This window comes from Ixodes scapularis, unplaced genomic scaffold, assembly GCF_016920785.2.
Source record: "Ixodes scapularis isolate PalLabHiFi unplaced genomic scaffold, ASM1692078v2 PGA_scaffold8__174_contigs__length_109621045, whole genome shotgun sequence".
In the NCBI taxonomy this organism is placed as follows: Eukaryota; Metazoa; Arthropoda; class Arachnida; order Ixodida; family Ixodidae; genus Ixodes; species Ixodes scapularis.
This window is the reverse complement of record NW_024609883.1, coordinates 74,809,039-74,827,101: the sequence shown is the minus strand read 5'-3', so window position 1 is coordinate 74,827,101 and position 18,063 is coordinate 74,809,039. Positions and strand designations below refer to the sequence as shown.

The following is an 18,063-nucleotide window of genomic DNA, read 5'->3' as shown; positions in this document are numbered from 1 at the left end:
TTTTGCTGTTGATGACTTCTGCAGCTTCGCGATTTAGACAATGGAGAATTTTATTAGATCGGTCCGATGACTCCGATAATGATATCCGATACTTTGCCGCCGTCTTTGCATATGCATCATATCGTTATCGGGTACCGTTATCGCGGGTATCGGAGGTATCGGAAGGATGTACTAAATTTCTCGAATAGCATGGCAACGGCTGCAACGACGAAGCTTTGCTCTACATTCGGGTTAAATAGTACTTCCCTTGCTTCGCTGAAAAAGCTCAATGCAGAGCATGAAGCATTCGTGAGGAACAATATGGCACTCCCATCCAGTGCCTCAGCTCAAATGGTGTTCAGCGTAGCAGTCGACACATTGAGTAAGAAATAACGCAAAATGTCTAACGAGGCTTTCGAGAGCCCGCTGTTGCTCAAAATACTTAAGGTCATTAAATGGAACAGGTGGCAACAATAAGAACTTGAATAACCCTCTTCCCTTTGTTTCTTACTTGAGGACAATAATGTTAAAAGTAACGCCACGAAAGTAACGGATTACTTTTTGGAGTAACGGTCAGTTACTTTCCTGGGAGGGTAATTGTAATTGTAATAAATTACAATTTAGCCTCGAGTAATTGTAAATGTAATTCGTTACTATTTTTCAGTAACTTGTACAAGTCTGCTTCCGGCCGACTGAGATAAGACCAGTTTTTAAGCCCCTTGTGACTGTTTACGACCGGATGCGCTACCGCGGAGCCGGTCGTAAGCCGTTGCAAGAGGCTTCAAAACTGGTCTTGTCTCAGTCAGTGTTAAGTGTGCGAACATGCCTTTAGTTTTCGTGCTAATGAAGTGAAATTCAGTTCTGGTGCAATGTTGCTGCAAATTCCTCACATTTTGGTGAAAAGTTGCAAGGTGTAGAAGTGCAGCACTTTGGCATAGTTTGGTGGAAATGAGGCAGTAAACATATGACTGCTCTAGTGGTCACCAGGGCCGGCTTGCTGGAAACATCTCAGTTGAGTCCCAGCTGGTGCACTGTCAAAGCCAGCGCACCAGCTGGTTGGGACTCAAGCCGCTTCTCAAGATGCTCACGTGCCCTGCCTTTGCAGTGCTTTCTTTCACCCAGTCTCAGCCAAGACGCTGTTCTAGCAAGCCGGCCCAGGGCTCATCTCGGAAAATGGGGCTTATCTCAGCCCCATTTGGGCAATCACCCTGTCCCTCTTTTCTTCCCCCAGTCTGCGGAGAACAGAATCCGAAGCCGTCAGTGGCCCAAACTCCTCCAGCGAGTCATTTTCTGGGACGCTGCTAGCCTCGTTGTCTGGCTCTTGAACAACATGCGCTTCTCCAGCCTCAATGCAGAGGTTATGGAGGATGCAACATGCAATAATGAACTTTGTTGCATGATCAACAGTAAAGCACTCCAACAGCTTCAGCTGCCTGAATCGTTTCTTCAGGTCAGCAAACGCGTTCTCGATGAGCACACGTGTGCCTGAGAACTTCACATTGAAGTCCCTCTGTTTTTTAGCGAGGGACCCATAGTCCCTGAAAGGAGTCATCAGGTACTCCCTCAAGGGGTAGGCCGTATCACCCAGGATGTGGTACTGGCCCCTGCGGCAGTTCTGCGAGAGCTTGCCTGCGATGCTGGAAGTCCTAAATACCCTAGCATCATGGACCTTACTCGGATGTCCCGCGGTTACATCCAGAAACCGCTTGTTGCAGTCACAGATGGCTTGAAGTGTAAGTGAAGGATAATGAGGCCGGTTGACATAGATCGACCGGATCTTGTTGGCCGGGCATTTGATGGCAATATAGGATCCGTCGATGCATCCAATTGTGCCGGGTACACCAGTCACCTGCGGTATGAATGCTAGTTGGAAGTTTCTCAGAGAAGATACAAGACCAATGAGTAGAGTAAATGACATAAACAATACAAACATTTATTACAGAAATGCACACACCAACTCGACACTGTTACGTCACGCCGCGGCGGTGGTGCATCGGGCACACTGTTGGTCGGGTGTGGGTGGAAGTCGCTAAGGGGGACGGGCATTCTCGTGTTGTGTTGGTAGGAAACAGACTAAAATCTTCCTTTGCGTCAAAAGACACACCGGAAGAGCCGGGAAAGGTGTCAAGGTAGTTTTTCATGTTTTCTGCCTGCCCGGCTTGTCAAAGAGCACGGATAGGTGCCGTGGAAAAAAATCCAGACGCCGTCAGAACATAATTGTTTGTGCGGGAAACACTTACGGGTTGAATTCACAGACTTGTGGCCGTCCAATTTATTTGTTTTGTTCTAAAATGATTGCAGCAAAACTGTCAAGTTGTCCTGAATACCTGCAGATCATGTTCGGTGCATCTTCACTTTCAAATGGGCGTCTTATTGTTTGAACTGTCGTCTGCTCGTTCAAACGACAGCGGCCCTTTAGACGAAACATTGAACCAGTAATTGTGATAAGAACTAAGTGCAGGCCTGAAAAGACTTTTAAGTTTGATGGTTGTTTGAGGTAAGTAATCTCGGTGTAAACAGTAGATACAAGGAGATGATCAATTAACTTGGTTCAATTCTGCGAGCGGTTTTCAGTACCGGTACATGCTTTTGCAAACCTGATCGAAATACGTCGCTTGGGGTGAAAAAGCGTGTACGGCAGCTCGGTGCACTACAATGCAATGCAACGCAAAAGTGTGTACGGTTTACACGGTGGACTATTTCAGAAATGCTCCAATTCTTACGTATGGACACATCAGAATAGACTTCTTCCAAAACTTGAAGTGCCCCATCACGGTTAAATGCCACGCAGTGTGTTCTGGGAAAAAGTTGGCCACTCAGTTTCGGTTTTGATTGATTAGCTTGAATTCATGCTACCATGCCGTGACCGAATGCGGTGCTTGCGTTTCCGATTGTTCGACTTCTTACGAATGTACAGTACTCTAAGCATTCTCGAGCGATATAGAAGGAAGATAGGGGCACTTTTCTTGGTTCCCGTCATGCCAGATATTATGCCTGTGTATGCAAACGTAGTAAGACGTGACTTGGTCCTCTCACCCCACGATTGTATCTTTGAGCTCACTATCAATAATACTGTCTAATACCAGTGAAACACAATTGAAATTTGGTCACTTTGAGCCCTACACATTTTGTTTGCCAAACGTCCGCTTCGTGTTACTTCATTGAGCGAAGAACAAGCCACATCTTCACAGGATACTCACAGTTGAGCCCAACGTTGGCGCATGAACTTTTAAGGAGACGCAATAAATTCGCACTCACTGCTGCGCAAACATTGCTATGAAGTTCTCCTCGTGTCATCATATATCTGCTACGAAAAGTTTATGCCAACTGGGGTTTAAGTTTTCGCAAACGCCGAGATCGGCTAGCTACGACTGAGTCCCTAACAAGCGTCCCCTACTCCTCGCAAAGCCTTTTTGGACGAGCCTTTACCAACACCCAAGATCTGTGTCTGCATGGTAGTTCTGAAATTATCTCTGCATACTCAGTCAGGAAGTAGGCAAACATATCAGAAACCGTATGGCGATTAGCAACCGCCAAATGCGCTTTAGTTCATTTGGCGCACCGCCTAAGGGTTCACAACGTATACGTGCTGTTCTCCGAACTGTGCGGCATTCTTCACGCAAGTGCTCGACTGTTGCTTCCTTCAAAATGGTTTGTATCTGTGGATGTGCCCATATGATTGGAGGATAACTTCATGCGATATTGAATTACTCGAATCCAAGCCTGTAGGGACTTCACTTTGTGCAGTGCTGCGAGTCAGTACAGCTATAAAAGGATAAGAAGTGTCTGATTTTAGCTTCAACAGCGTCTCCGAATTTTACCTCGCATACTCGGGCGCATTAAGAAAAACCGTAATTGAAAAAATGTAATTTCGTCAATGGACGCATAAAACAAGTAACAAACCTGCTGACCAGCAACACCAATGCAAAGTTTCGAGCTCGGTGCACACAAACTTATTGGTTGTTACAGCGTGTTGACTCGTACACAAGCAAGATCCCTGAGCTTCGCAGTTTCGAGATTCCCAGCACTGGCCCGTCCACATACTTCGAAACGCTAACAAAAAGGCTCGAGAACAAAAATACAACAAGCACGTGTCAAGACAAGCTTATGTATGGTTCAGGCTACTGCTGAAGCTTTGAGGTCCAGCCATTTAGGTTAGTTTAGAGACCCAAAACGATGCACTTGGGACCAGGAAACATGAGATAACGGCAGTGTTGGGTATTTGGTAAAGTACATCTGCAAGGTACTACGAGTAAAGTACAAAGTAAATGAGACGTGATATGTTTCATGTAAAGTAGTAAGTACACTGGGTGCAATGTACTTCAAGTAAAGTACTATAAATACAATGTACTTTTAAAGTGAAGTACAAGTATTTTAACACAACCTTTCATGATGCCCTTTCATTCCCCTAAAGAGTGATTTTTTTTTAACTGGTATCCATTGCCCAGCGGTAATCAGGGGTGCATGACCTATTTTCAAAAACAGTGGCGACTATTTGACAAAGTCAAGTGGCCACAGAGTAGTTATTTTCAGGAATAGAGCCAAATTCAGAAGTCCCTCTTCTGAATTTGGCGCTTCTTGCACTGGACTGTTGCACCCAAGCCAGTTAAATGTACTAGGGGAGAGCATGACGTCAACCTCGTAGCATCCGCAAGCAATCCTTTCATAAAGGAGTGTCCTCTTTTTAATGAAAAAAAAATGAGTGTGAAGGCGAGCTGATGATAATTAATCATAATGTGACATCCGAGATTGGGGCGCGAAAATATTAAAGGGATGCTGAACTAAAATCTGGATTCCCCAAAACACACGGCAAAAGCATGCAACGGGATGCTACAAACACCAAAACATCGCTCATACAGCGATATCTCAAACGGATGACCATATTTTTTTAAAAAAAGGCGCATTTGGCGGGAATGTTGACGTCATGTTTTTCCGAGAAAGAGATGGACCGGCCTCGCGTCTTCTCCGCCTCGCGGCCTTGAGGGAGCGAAGCGAAGAGAGGAGGAAACTAGGTATCCTGACGTCACGCGCCTCATCGGCCTCTTTCAATCTCAACTTCTCTTTCCAAAAATACGGCCGTCCATTTGAGATATCGCCTTACTAGTAGTGTTGTAGGGATTGTTGCGTCCCGCCTACATCTCCAGCCTTGTTTTTTTGAAATCCAAATTTCGGTTCACCATCCCTTTAAGGTACTTTCAATTCGAAGGAAAAGACAAGAGAATGTGTATAAAACATTGTGACAATCTCCTCTGTTGTCTTTTTTTTCGACTTGAAAGTTTAATTTTTCCGCACCGCCGTCTCAAGTGCTACAGTAAGATTAATTTTGTTCTCCGAATATTTTGAACCTCCTTCCTTGCGCTGAACGGCCGAGAAGTAACGAGAGTTCAAAAAGCTACGCAAAAGCCGCACCCCGGAACAAACGGAGCGATGAGTTGTCTGCTCACGTTTCTGGTGACAGTAGAATATCCCTTCCGGTATTTTTTTGGAGTTGACAAAGCATCATTTAGTGGTACGAATTTAACAAAACAATATTTGGGGAATGTACTTTAAAGTCGGGAATTGTACTTTCTTCGGAAAATACCAGAAAAAAATACTTCAAGTAAAGTACAAGTACATACTCAGAGAATGTACTTCAAGTAAGGTAGAAATTTCCTAAACCTTCCTGAAGTAGTACTTTAAGTACAATGTACTACTCTTAATACTTCCCAACACTGGATAACGGCTGTTTATAATCCACGCTCTGTGTATGATCTCTTCTCGACGTGTCAATCGAAACCGAAACCATGCCGCTTTCCTCCCTGGCCAACTAGTTCCCAGAGTGCAACACGTGCAGTGTTGCTCGCAGGAATTTATGGAAGTAGTCTATTGGAGAATTTGTGGGATAGTCCCCCTCAAAATGGCAATCAATTTTTTATGCAACTTGATTTGAAAATAACCTCCTGTAACCATTACTATTACGACCAGACTGTTTCCTCGCAGTTCGACCCGATGCAAAACCCAAAAAGTAACACGACAACTGGCGACCTTACAGGGCACTCAACAACATTAAGCGGCGGAAAACTAAGGTTCCACATCGCCCTTTAACTGAACTGTCAGATAATCAGGGTATGCAAGACATAACCCTGATGACATGAGAGTAGCTTAAAAATGTTAAAATTGTCAAGCAGAACTAGAAAATAAAAGAAATAAAGCTTGAAATTTCTGCGAAAAACTGCATTAGTACATACTGCTCAATTGCCTTCTTTGAGAAGACCAAAATAACAGGCAGTTGTGCCTGAGTGGTCTGTAATATAATTAAAGTGACCGAATGTGGTACAAACCGCTTCAAAGTCCCTGGACAGGCGCTCCAGGTCCTCGGGAAACTTCACGATCTGTGGCCCAATGATGAGAAGAAAATCAAGCACCCGCTCCATCATCCGATGAAGGGTGCTCTCCTCGAGATCAAAGCGACAGCCACGTCTCGAATGCATGCCTTGTTGGCTGCATACCTGTATTGTGTAAATGCAGGAGGTTATAATGGGGGGCAGGAGGTGGCATCCGAATTCCTCATATATAGAGCAGAGTGTAATGGAAGTAAGAATGGCAATGGAATGTCTACTCAATTTTTTAACCGATAGGAGGGCTCAGTCGATGAGTTCCACCATGGTCTTAAGGGTCACCAACTGTGTTGTCATGGCACTGCCGTGGCAACACGGTTGTACGCCCCATAAAGTGTGGCAGCACACATGGTTAACCGAAACAGCGAAAGGGCGAGCACCCACAAAGGCTTGAACTATTTCAAGGTGATACGCAACAGTATGTTTTTTTTGTCACAACTCGACACTCTCATGTAGTGTAAACTGTGAAGTTGTTTGCAAGCAGTGCCATGGAAGATTGTGGTACTGTGTCTTCTACTCTAATGATTTAGGCTTGATATACAAGGACGTACTGCTGCCGCAAGCCGCGTCTACATGAATGCGACTTAAACGCATTGACTCCAATAGACCTGTGGCAAAACATACAGTGCCATGACGGCAGGAAAGTTTGGGAACCTTCGGTACAGATCACGTGCTTTCCCGTTGCACCTCTGTGACTGCTCGCGTGTCCCGGCAGCTACCGCCAGCTGCCATTGCAGCCGTCCGCGATCCTGCCCAACCCCCGAGTCGTACGTCGTTGGCAGCGTATCGTATCTGTGGCAGCGTAAAGGCATCACGACAGGGGAACTTATTTGAATACGTCTTTCATGGTAATTTACCTTCATGTATTGAAGCGTCACCGGATTCATTTAGTTTCCGCCGCAACCGTGGCAGGTTTCGCCAAAGCGCTGGTGCAGCAGACGACAGAGCAGGTACAAAGGAGAGGGATAAGAAAGGGGCAGCCGTTGGCTCGTCCGACTCAGCTGCTCAAAAGTTGTTGTTGTGGTAACCTGTGCCTGCTCGCATATGCCACGTGGTTGCATGGTAGCGGGAGGAGGGGCGTACTGAGGATTCCCATCATTCGGCGCGTGGCACGTGCGGACTTTTGGAATTTTTGCAAAGGGTCTATTATCCCTAGAAGGAAGCCGACGCATCAATATTTACATGGGGGCAGGCGCGTAGCCAGGATATTGATTCGGGGGGGGGGGGGGGGGGGGGGGGCAACCATGACAAAATGCTGTATGAAGGGAAGGAGGAAAAGGAGGCCCCAGAAAAAAAAAGATTTCTGGGGGGAGGGGGGGCTGGGTCCCATGGGCTCTCCCCCTGGCTACGTGCCTGCAAGGGGACACATCAGGTACAACGCGAAGGTGGCACCACGCCTGGTCACACGTCAAAGGTAAAGCTGCGTTCCCAGTAATGGCCGCACCACATGACCACCTTTTCTAATTTTACGCGCACGAATGACCTTTTGACGCGAGGAAAGATTGTGCCCACCGTCTTCGATGCTGTACGAGAAGTTACGAGACACAGGAAACATCAAAACCCAAGTGCTTTAAGCTCTGGGCGCTGCTGCTTTTTAGAAAGCGCAAAAATGGTATTAGATTGATTTTTCTATTTTCAATATTGAGTGTGTGCCTTCGATGACCCACGGCTTTGGTTACGGTTATATTTGGTGGTTGTGCCCAAAGCATAGAAAACGGTACATGACCACAAAGAAGAGAGTGAGCAGGACGAAAACTGGCACCTGCCTGTCCGACCAATATAAGAAGAGTACTGCACCCTGTGCATCTTGTGCAGTGCCTGGTTTTGAAATGATCTGTAGAATCACTGGGACTGTTGATCCTACAGCACAACCGACGCAGCTTATTGGGTGCAGTAAAAACCACGGGTACATCGTACCAAGCGGCCAGTTTTTTAATATTATGCACGAAGGCATAATCTGAACTTTATTGGCATACAAGTATTCTTTCTTGTTATGGGGGTTACACCGGAATTAGCTCTGGCTGTTTCTTCTGGCACAGCTATATATACGATTCGTTTTTTTAGTTAGCTGCGAGTGGACCCTTGTCAATCTACTTTCTTGTCCGAGTGTTATTTTTTTTTTCGCTTACCAACGTGATATAATACATGAAATGGTTCTTCAAACTATGAATATAGTAAAGGTTTGCAGTTTTACTGATTACTCCAGCAACACTGACGTTACCTGAGCCTAGAGTTCTAAAGATGAAAGCCTGAAAGTATGTTCAAACACATGTAATGAAAATAGCCAATAGAGTAGACCTTCAAGTAGACCAACAAAATCACAATGCAATGGATTCAACCAGGCGTTTCACTGTAGCGGTGGTTATCAGTACATGCAGAATGCAATCAAAATGCAGTATTGTGTTTATATAAAAAACAGTCCTTGGGTTTAGCACTACAATTTCATTATTAGCAGACATGACAGACATGATCATCCAAGGATAAAAAAAAAACTTACTGCGTGCTACGAATCCGCACTACTAACCCGAGCTTTCTGAGTATATAATTTTAGTGCTACAAGCTCAACATTGTTTTTTTGAGGACCCCAAATGCCAGTCAGTTCCACACACACGCAGTTCCTATTTGCTACCTAGAGAATCGTGTCACTAGATCGAATGTCACACTGATTATGCCACGAAGGGCAAGAATTTTCGATCGTGAGGGCTAAGCTGGCTGAAGACGAGCAGCGAGTCGACCGAGCCAGCCGGTGCAGCCAGAGAGCAGACGACGCGGTAGCGCTCGCTGGCGTTGCTCAGCGGGATGCCAAGTCGCGGGGTGCTTAAACGTCTTTAACGTAAATCAACGCGAACAAGCAGATCAAAACACTTACCAGAGAAAGGACAGCAAGTGCTGCTCCGCACTCTTCGCTGGCGGTCCTCCGTGGTCGGCCGCGGGATACATAGGCGACGCCTTAAACTCTTCGACCAGAGAGTAGGTCACTCGTCTCGACATACGGAAGTTCCTACGAAACTTAAGCAAAAGTTATTGACACATTCGTACCCATTGAACTGATTGCAGAAAACACGAGGTTCTAATGGCTTTACATATTTATTGCTTACCTCCTCGTCTGAATACCGGTGAACCGTGTCTTCGATATACCGTTCTATTTTGGGCCTCTTTACAGGTGGCCCGAAAAGCTGCGAGAATTCGCGTTGATAAAGTGCTCGATCACCAGAGCTGCTGTCGTAGCTGCTGTCGGAGCTCGATGTTGATGACCTGCTCTCCGAATCACTACCTTCGCTGTCAAGCACCAGAACCAGCTTCCGACGCAGGCCAGGAGGGAAACCAGAAGTTTCGCCGGACGCCATTTCCAACAAGCCTTCACGCGCGCACCGCGCAGGCGAAGAGCTAGCCAGCGGAATTGACGTGTAGCGCAACACCGCCAGTGCTCGATCACCAGAGCTGCTGTCGGAGCTGCTGTCGGAGCTGCTGTCGGAGCTCGATGTTGATGAGCTGCTCTCCGAATCACTACCTTCGCTGTCAAGCACCAGAACCAGCTTCCGACGCAGGTCAGGAGGGAAACCAGAAGTTTCGCCGGACGCCATTTCCAACAAGCCTTCACGCGCGCACCGCGCAGGCGCAGAGCTAGCCAGCGGAACTGACGTGTAGCGCGCTACCGCCAGTGCTCGATCACCAGAGCTGCTGTCGGAGCTGCTGTCGGAGCTCGATGTTGATGAGCTGCTCTCCGAATCACTACCTTCGCTGTCAAGCACCAGAACCAGCTTCCGACGCAGGTCAGGAGGGAAATCAGAAGTTTCGCCGGACGCCATTTCCAACAAGCCTTCACGCGCGCACCGCGCAGGCGCAGAGCTAGCCAGCGGAACTGACGTGTAGCGCGCTACCGAGAGTGCTCGATCACCAGAGCTGCTGTCGGAGCTGCTGTCGGAGCTCGATGTTGATGAGCTGCTCTCCGAATCACTACCTTCGCTGTCAAGCACCAGAACCAGCTTCCGACGCAGGTCAGGAGGGAAACCAGAAGTTTCGCCGGACGCCATTTCCAACAAGCCTTCACGCGCGCACCGCGCAGGCGCAGAGCTAGCCAGCGGAACTGACGTGTAGCGCGCTACCGCCAGTGCTCGATCACCAGAGCCGCTGTCGGAGCTGCTGTCGGAGCTCGATGTTGATGAGCTGCTCTCCGAATCACTACCTTCGCTGTCAAGCACCAGAACCAGCTTCCGACGCAGGTCAGGAGGGAAACCAGAAGTTTCGCCGGACGCCATTTCCAACAAGCCTTCACGCGCGCACCGCGCAGGCGCAGAGCTAGCCAGCGGAATTGACGTGTAGCGCGCTACCGCCAGTGCTCGATCACCAGAGCTGCTGTCGGAGCTCCTGTCGGAGCTGCTGTCGGAGCCCGATGTTGATGAGCTGCTCTCCGAATCACTACCTTCGCTGTCAAGCACCAGAACCAGCTTCCGACGCAGGTCAGGAAGGAAACCAGAAGTTTCGCCGGACGCCATTTCCAACAAGCCTTCACGCACGCACCGCGCAGGCGCGGAGCTAGCCAGCGGAACTGACGTGTACCGCGCTACCGCCAGTGCTCGTTCACCAGAGCTGCTGTCGGAGCTGCTGTCGGAGCTCGATGTTGATGAGCTGCTCTCCAAATCACTACCTTCGCTGTCAAGCACCAGAACGAGCTTCCGACGGAGGTCATGAGGGAAACCAGAAGTTTCGCCGGACGCCATTTCCAACAAGCCCTCACGCGCGCACCGCGCAGGCGCAGAGCTAGCCAGCGGAACTGACGTGTAGCGCGCTACCGCCAGTTCTCGATCACCAGAGCTGCTGTCGGAGCTGCTGTCGGAGCTCGATGTTGATGAGCTGCTCTCCAAATCACTACCTTCGCTGTCAAGCACCAGAACGAGCTTCCGACGCAGGTCAGGAGGGAAACCAGAAGTTTCGCCGGACGCCATTTCCAACAAGCCCTCACGCGCGCTCCGCGCAGGCGCAGAGCTAGCCAGCGGAACTGACGTGTAGCGCGCTACCGCCAGTGCTCGATCACCAGAGCTGCTGTCGGAGCTGCTGTCGGAGCTCGATGTTGATGAGCTGCTCTCCAAATCACTACCTTCGCTGTCAAGCACCAGAACGAGCTTCCGACGGAGGTCAGGAGGGAAACCAGAAGTTTCGCCGGACGCCATTTTCAACAAGCCTTCACGCGCGCACCGCGCAGGCGCAGAGCTAGCCAGCGGAACTGACGTGTAGCGCGCTACCGCCAGTGCTCGATCACCAGAGCTGCTGTCCGAGCTGCTGTCGAAGCTCGATGTTGATGAGCTGCTCTCCAAATCACAACCTTCGCTGTCAAGCACCAGAACGAGCTTCCGACGGAGGTCAGGAGGGAAACCAGAAGTTTCGCCGGACGCCATTTCCAACAAGCCTTCACGCGCTCACCGCGCAGGCGCAGAGCTAGCCAGCGGAACTGACGTGTAGCGCGCTACCGCCAGTGCTCGATCACCAGAGCTGCTGTCGGAGCTGCTGTCGGAGCTCGATGTTGATGAGCTGCTCTCCAAATCACTACCTTCGCTGTCAAGCACCAGAACGAGCTTCCGACGGAGGTCAGGAGGGAAACCAGAAGTTTCGCCGGACGCCATTTCCAACAAGCCTTCACGCGCGCACCGCGCAGGCGCAGAGCTAGCCAGCGGAACTCACGTGTAGCGCGCTACCGCCAGTGCTCGATCACCAGAGCTGCTGTCGGAGTTGCTGTCGGAGCTCGATGTTGATGAGCTGCTCTCCAAATCACTACCTTCGCTGTCAAGCACCAGAACGAGCTTCCGACGGAGGTTAGGAGGGAAACCAGAAGTTTCGCCGGACGAAATTTCCAACAAGCCTTCACGCGCGCACCGCGCAGGCGCAGAGCTAGCCAGCGGAATTGACGTGTAGCGCGCTACCGCCAGTGCTCGATCACCAGAGCTGCTGTCGGAGCTGCTGTCGGAGCTCGATGTTGATGAGCTGCTCTCCAAATCACTACCTTCGCTGTCAAGCACCAGAACGAGCTTCCGACGGAGGTCAGGAGGGAAACCAGAAGTTTCGCCGGACGCCATTTCCAACAAGCCTTCACGCGCGCACCGCGCAGGCGCAGAGCTAGCCAGCGGAACTGACGTGTAGCGCGCTACCGCTAGTGCTCGATCACCAGAGCTGCTGTCGGAGCTGCTGTCGGAGCTCGATGTTGATGAGCTGCTCTCCAAATCACTACCTTCGCTGTCAAGCACCAGAACGAGCTTCCGACGCAGGTCAGGAGGGAAACCAGAAGTTTCGCCAGACGCCATTTCCAACAAGCCTTCACGCGCGCACCGCGCAGGCGCAGAGCTAGCCAGCGGAACTGACGTGTAGCGCGCTACCGCCAGTGCTCGATCACCAGAGCTGCTGTCGGAGCTGCTGTCGGAGCTCGATGTTGATGAGCTGCTCTCCAAATCACTACCTTCGCTGTCAAGCACCAGAACGAGCTTCCGACGGAGGTCAGGAGGGAAACCAGAAGTTTCGCCGGACGCCATTTCCAACAAGCCTTCACGCGCGCACCGCGCAGGCGCAGAGCTAGCCAGCGGAACTGACGTGTAGCGCGCTACCGCCAGTGCTCGATCACCAGAGCTGCTGTCGGAGCTGCTGTCGGAGCTCGATGTTGATGAGCTGCTCTCCAAATCACTACCTTCGCTGTCAAGCACCAGAACGAGCTTCCGACGCAGGTCAGGAGGGAAACCAGAAGATTCGCCAGACGCCATTTCCAACAAGCCTTCACGCGCGCACCGCGCAGGCGCAGAGCTAGCCAGCGGAACTGACGTGTAGCGCGCTACCGCCAGTGCTCGATCACCAGAGCTGCTGTCGGAGCTGCTGTCGGAGCTCAATGTTGATGAGCTGCTCTCCGAATCACTACCTTCGCTGTCAAGCACCAGAACCAGCTTCCGACGCAGGTCAGGAAGGAAACCAGAAGTTTCGCCGGACGCCATTTCCAACAAGCCTTCAAGTGCGCACCGCGCAGGCGCAGAGCTAGCCAGCGGAACTGACGTGTAGCGCGCTACCGCCAGTGCTCGATCACCAGAGCTGCTGTCGGAGCTGCTGTCGGAGCTCGATGTTGATGAGCTGCTCTCCGAATCACTACCTTCGCTGTCAAGCACCAGAACGAGCTTCCGACGCAGGTCAGGAGGAAAACCAGAAGTTTCGCCGGACGCCATTTCCAACAAGACCTCACGCGCGCACCGCGCAGGCGCAGAGCTAGCCAGCGGAACTGACGTGTAGCGCGCTACCGCCAGTGCTCGATCACCAGAGCTGCTGTCGGAGCTGCTGTCGGAGCTCGATGTTGATGAGCTGCTCTCCGAATCACTACCTTCGCTGTCAAGCACCAGAACGAGCTTCCGACGCAGGTCAGGAGGGAAACCACAAGTTTCGCCGGACGCCATTTCCAACAAGCCTTCACGCGCGCACCGCGCAGGCGCAGAGCTAGCCAGCGGAACTGACGTGTAGCGCGCTACCGCCAGTGCTCGATCACCAGAGCTGCAGGCGGAGCTGCTGTCGGAGCTCGATGTTGATGAGCTGCTCTCCAAATCACTACCTTCGCTGTCAAGCACCAGAACCAGCTTCCGACGGAGGTCAGGAGGGAAACCACAAGTTTCGCCGGACGCCATTTCCAACAAGCCTTCACGCGCGCACCGCGCGGGCGCAGAGCTAGCCAGCGGAACTGACGTGTAGCGCGCTACCGCCAGTGCTCGATCACCAGAGCTGCTGTCGGAGCTGCTGTCGGAGCTCGATGTTGATGAGCTGCTCTCCAAATCACTACCTTCGCTGTCAAGCACCAGAACCAGCTTCCGACGGAGGTCAGGAGGGAAACCACAAGTTTCGCCGGACGCCATTTCCTACAAGCCTTCACGCGCGCACCGCGCAGGCGCAGAGCTAGCCAGCGGAACTGACGTGTAGCGCGCTACCGCCAGTGCTCGATCACCAGAGCTGCTGTCGGAGCTGCTGTCGGAGCTCGATGTTGATGAGCTGCTCTCCAAATCACTACCTTCGATGTCAAGCACCAGAACGAGCTTCCGACGGAGGTCAGGAGGGAAACCAGAAGTTTCGCCGGACGAAATTTCCAACAAGCCTTCACGCGCGCACCGCGCAGGCGCAGAGCTAGCCAGCGGAATTGACGTGTAGCGCGCTACCGCCAGTGCTCGATCACCAGAGCTGCTGTCGGAGCTGCTGTCGGAGCTCGATGTTGATAAGGTGCTCTCCAAATCACTACCCTCGCTGTCAAGCACCAGAACGAGCTTCCGACGGAGGTCAGGAGGGAAACCAGAAGTTTCGCCGGACGCCATTTCCAACAAGCCTTCACGCGCGCACCGCGCAGGCGCAGAGCTAGCCAGCGGAACTGACGTGTAGCGCGCTACCGCCAGTGCTCGATCACCAGAGCTGCTGTCGGAGCTGCTGTCGGAGCTCGATGTTGATGAGCTGCTCTCCAAATCACTACCTTCGCTGTCAAGCACCAGAACGAGATTCCGACGCAGGTCAGGAGGGAAACCAGAAGTTTCGCCGGACGCCATTTCCAACAAGCCTTCACGCGCGCACCGCGCAGGCGCAGAGCTAGCCAGCGGAACTGACGTGTAGCGCGCTACCGCCAGTGCTCGATCACCAGAGCTGCTGTCGGAGCTGCTGCCGGACCTCGATGTTGATGAGCTGCTCTCCAAATCACTACCTTCGCTGTCAAGCACCAGAACCAGCTTCCGACGCAGGTCAGGAGGGAAACCAGAAGTTTCGCCGGACGCCATTTCCAACAAGCCTTCACGCGCGCACCGCGCAGGCGCAGAGCTAGCCAGCGGAATTGACGTGTAGCGCGCTACCGCCAGTGCTCGATCACCAGAGCTGCTGTCGGAGCTCCTGTCGGAGCTGCTGTCGGAGCTCGATGTTGATGAGCTGCTCTCCGAATCACTACCTTCGCTGTCAAGCACCAGAACCAGCTTCCGACGCAGGTCAGGAAGGAAACCAGAAGTTTCGCCGGACGCCATTTCCAACAAGCCTTCACGCACGCACCGCGCAGGCGCGGAGCTAGCCAGCGGAACTGACGTGTACCGCGCTACCGCCAGTGCTCGTTCACCAGAGCTGCTGTCGGAGCTGCTGTCGGAGCTCGATGTTGATGAGCTGCTCTCCAAATCACTACCTTCGCTGTCAAGCACCAGAACGAGCTTCCGACGGAGGTCATGAGGGAAACCAGAAGTTTCGCCGGACGCCATTTCCAACAAGCCCTCACGCGCGCACCGCGCAGGCGCAGAGCTAGCCAGCGGAACTGACGTGTAGCGCGCTACCGCCAGTTCTCGATCACCAGAGCTGCTGTCGGAGCTGCTGTCGGAGCTCGATGTTGATGAGCTGCTCTCCAAATCACTACCTTCGCTGTCAAGCACCAGAACGAGCTTCCGACGCAGGTCAGGAGGGAAACCAGAAGTTTCGCCGGACGCCATTTCCAACAAGCCCTCACGCGCGCACCGCGCAGGCGCAGAGCTAGCCAGCGGAACTGACGTGTAGCGCGCTACCGCCAGTGCTCGATCACCAGAGCTGCTGTCGGAGCTGCTGTCGGAGCTCGATGTTGATGAGCTGCTCTCCAAATCACTACCTTCGCTGTCAAGCACCAGAACGAGCTTCCGACGGAGGTCAGGAGGGAAACCAGAAGTTTCGCCGGACGCCATTTTCAACAAGCCTTCACGCGCGCACCGCGCAGGCGCAGAGCTAGCCAGCGGAACTGACGTGTAGCGCGCTACCGCCAGTGCTCGATCACCAGAGCTGCTGTCCGAGCTGCTGTCGGAGCTCGATGTTGATGAGCTGCTCTCCAAATCACAACCTTCGCTGTCAAGCACCAGAACGAGCTTCCGACGGAGGTCAGGAGGGAAACCAGAAGTTTCGCCGGACGCCATTTCCAACAAGCCTTCACGCGCGCACCGCGCAGGCGCAGAGCTAGCCAGCGGAACTGACGTGTAGCGCGCTACCGCCAGTGCTCGATCACCAGAGCTGCTGTCGGAGCTGCTGTCGGAGCTCGATGTTGATGAGCTGCTCTCCAAATCACTACCTTCGCTGTCAAGCACCAGAACGAGCTTCCGACGGAGGTCAGGAGGGAAACCAGAAGTTTCGCCGGACGCCATTTCCAACAAGCCTTCACGCGCGCACCGCGCAGGCGCAGAGCTAGCCAGCGGAACTGACGTGTAGCGCGCTACCGCCAGTGCTCGATCACCAGAGCTGCTGTCGGAGCTGCTGTCGGAGCTCGATGTTGATGAGCTGCTCTCCAAATCACTACCTTCGCTGTCAAGCACCAGAACGAGCTTCCGACGGAGGTTAGGAGGGAAACCAGAAGTTTCGCCGGACGAAATTTCCAACAAGCCTTCACGCGCGCACCGCGCAGGCGCAGAGCTAGCCAGCGGAATTGACGTGTAGCGCGCTACCGCCAGTGCTCGATCACCAGAGCTGCTGTCGGAGCTGCTGTCGGAGCTCGATGTTGATGAGCTGCTCTCCAAATCACTACCTTCGCTGTCAAGCACCAGAACGAGCTTCCGACGGAGGTCAGGAGGGAAACCAGAAGTTTCGCCGGACGCCATTTCCAACAAGCCTTCACGCGCGCACCGCGCAGGCGCAGAGCTAGCCAGCGGAACTGACGTGTAGCGCGCTACCGCTAGTGCTCGATCACCAGAGCTGCTGTCGGAGCTGCTGTCGGAGCTCGATGTTGATGAGCTGCTCTCCAAATCACTACCTTCGCTGTCAAGCACCAGAACGAGCTTCCGACGCAGGTCAGGAGGGAAACCAGAAGTTTCGCCAGACGCCATTTCCAACAAGCCTTCACGCGCGCACCGCGCAGGCGCAGAGCTAGCCAGCGGAACTGACGTGTAGCGCGCTACCGCCAGTGCTCGATCACCAGAGCTGCTGTCGGAGCTGCTGTCGGAGCTCAATGTTGATGAGCTGCTCTCCGAATCACTACCTTCGCTGTCAAGCACCAGAACCAGCTTCCGACGCAGGTCAGGAAGGAAACCAGAAGTTTCGCCGGACGCCATTTCCAACAAGCCTTCAAGCGCGCACCGCGCAGGCGCAGAGCTAGCCAGCGGAACTGACGTGTAGCGCGCTACCGCCAGTGCTCGATCACCAGAGCTGCTGTCGGAGCTGCTGTCGGAGCTCGATGTTGATGAGCTGCTCTCCGAATCACTACCTTCGCTGTCAAGCACCAGAACGAGCTTCCGACGCAGGTCAGGAGGAAAACCAGAAGTTTCGCCGGACGCCATTTCCAACAAGACCTCACGCGCGCACCGCGCAGGCGCAGAGCTAGCCAGCGGAACTGACGTGTAGCGCGCTACCGCCAGTGCTCGATCACCAGAGCTGCTGTCGGAGCTGCTGTCGGAGCTCGATGTTGATGAGCTGCTCTCCGAATCACTACATTCGCTGTCAAGCACCAGAACGAGCTTCCGACGCAGGTCAGGAGGGAAACCACAAGTTTCGCCGGACGCCATTTCCAACAAGCCTTCACGCGCGCACCGCGCAGGCGCAGAGCTAGCCAGCGGAACTGACGTGTAGCGCGCTACCGCCAGTGCTCGATCACCAGAGCTGCAGGCGGAGCTGCTGTCGGAGCTCGATGTTGATGAGCTGCTCTCCAAATCACTACCTTCGCTGTCAAGCACCAGAACCAGCTTCCGACGGAGGTCAGGAGGGAAACCACAAGTTTCGCCGGACGCCA

At 52.5% G+C, this 18,063-nt stretch overlaps 1 pseudogene; it reads right to left on the bottom strand.

Annotated features, from left to right (window-relative positions):
* Positions 1-1,159: 1,159 nt before the first annotated feature.
* Positions 1,160-10,105, bottom strand: LOC121047123 (annotated as a pseudogene).
* Between the last annotated feature and the right edge of the window lie 7,958 nt (positions 10,106-18,063).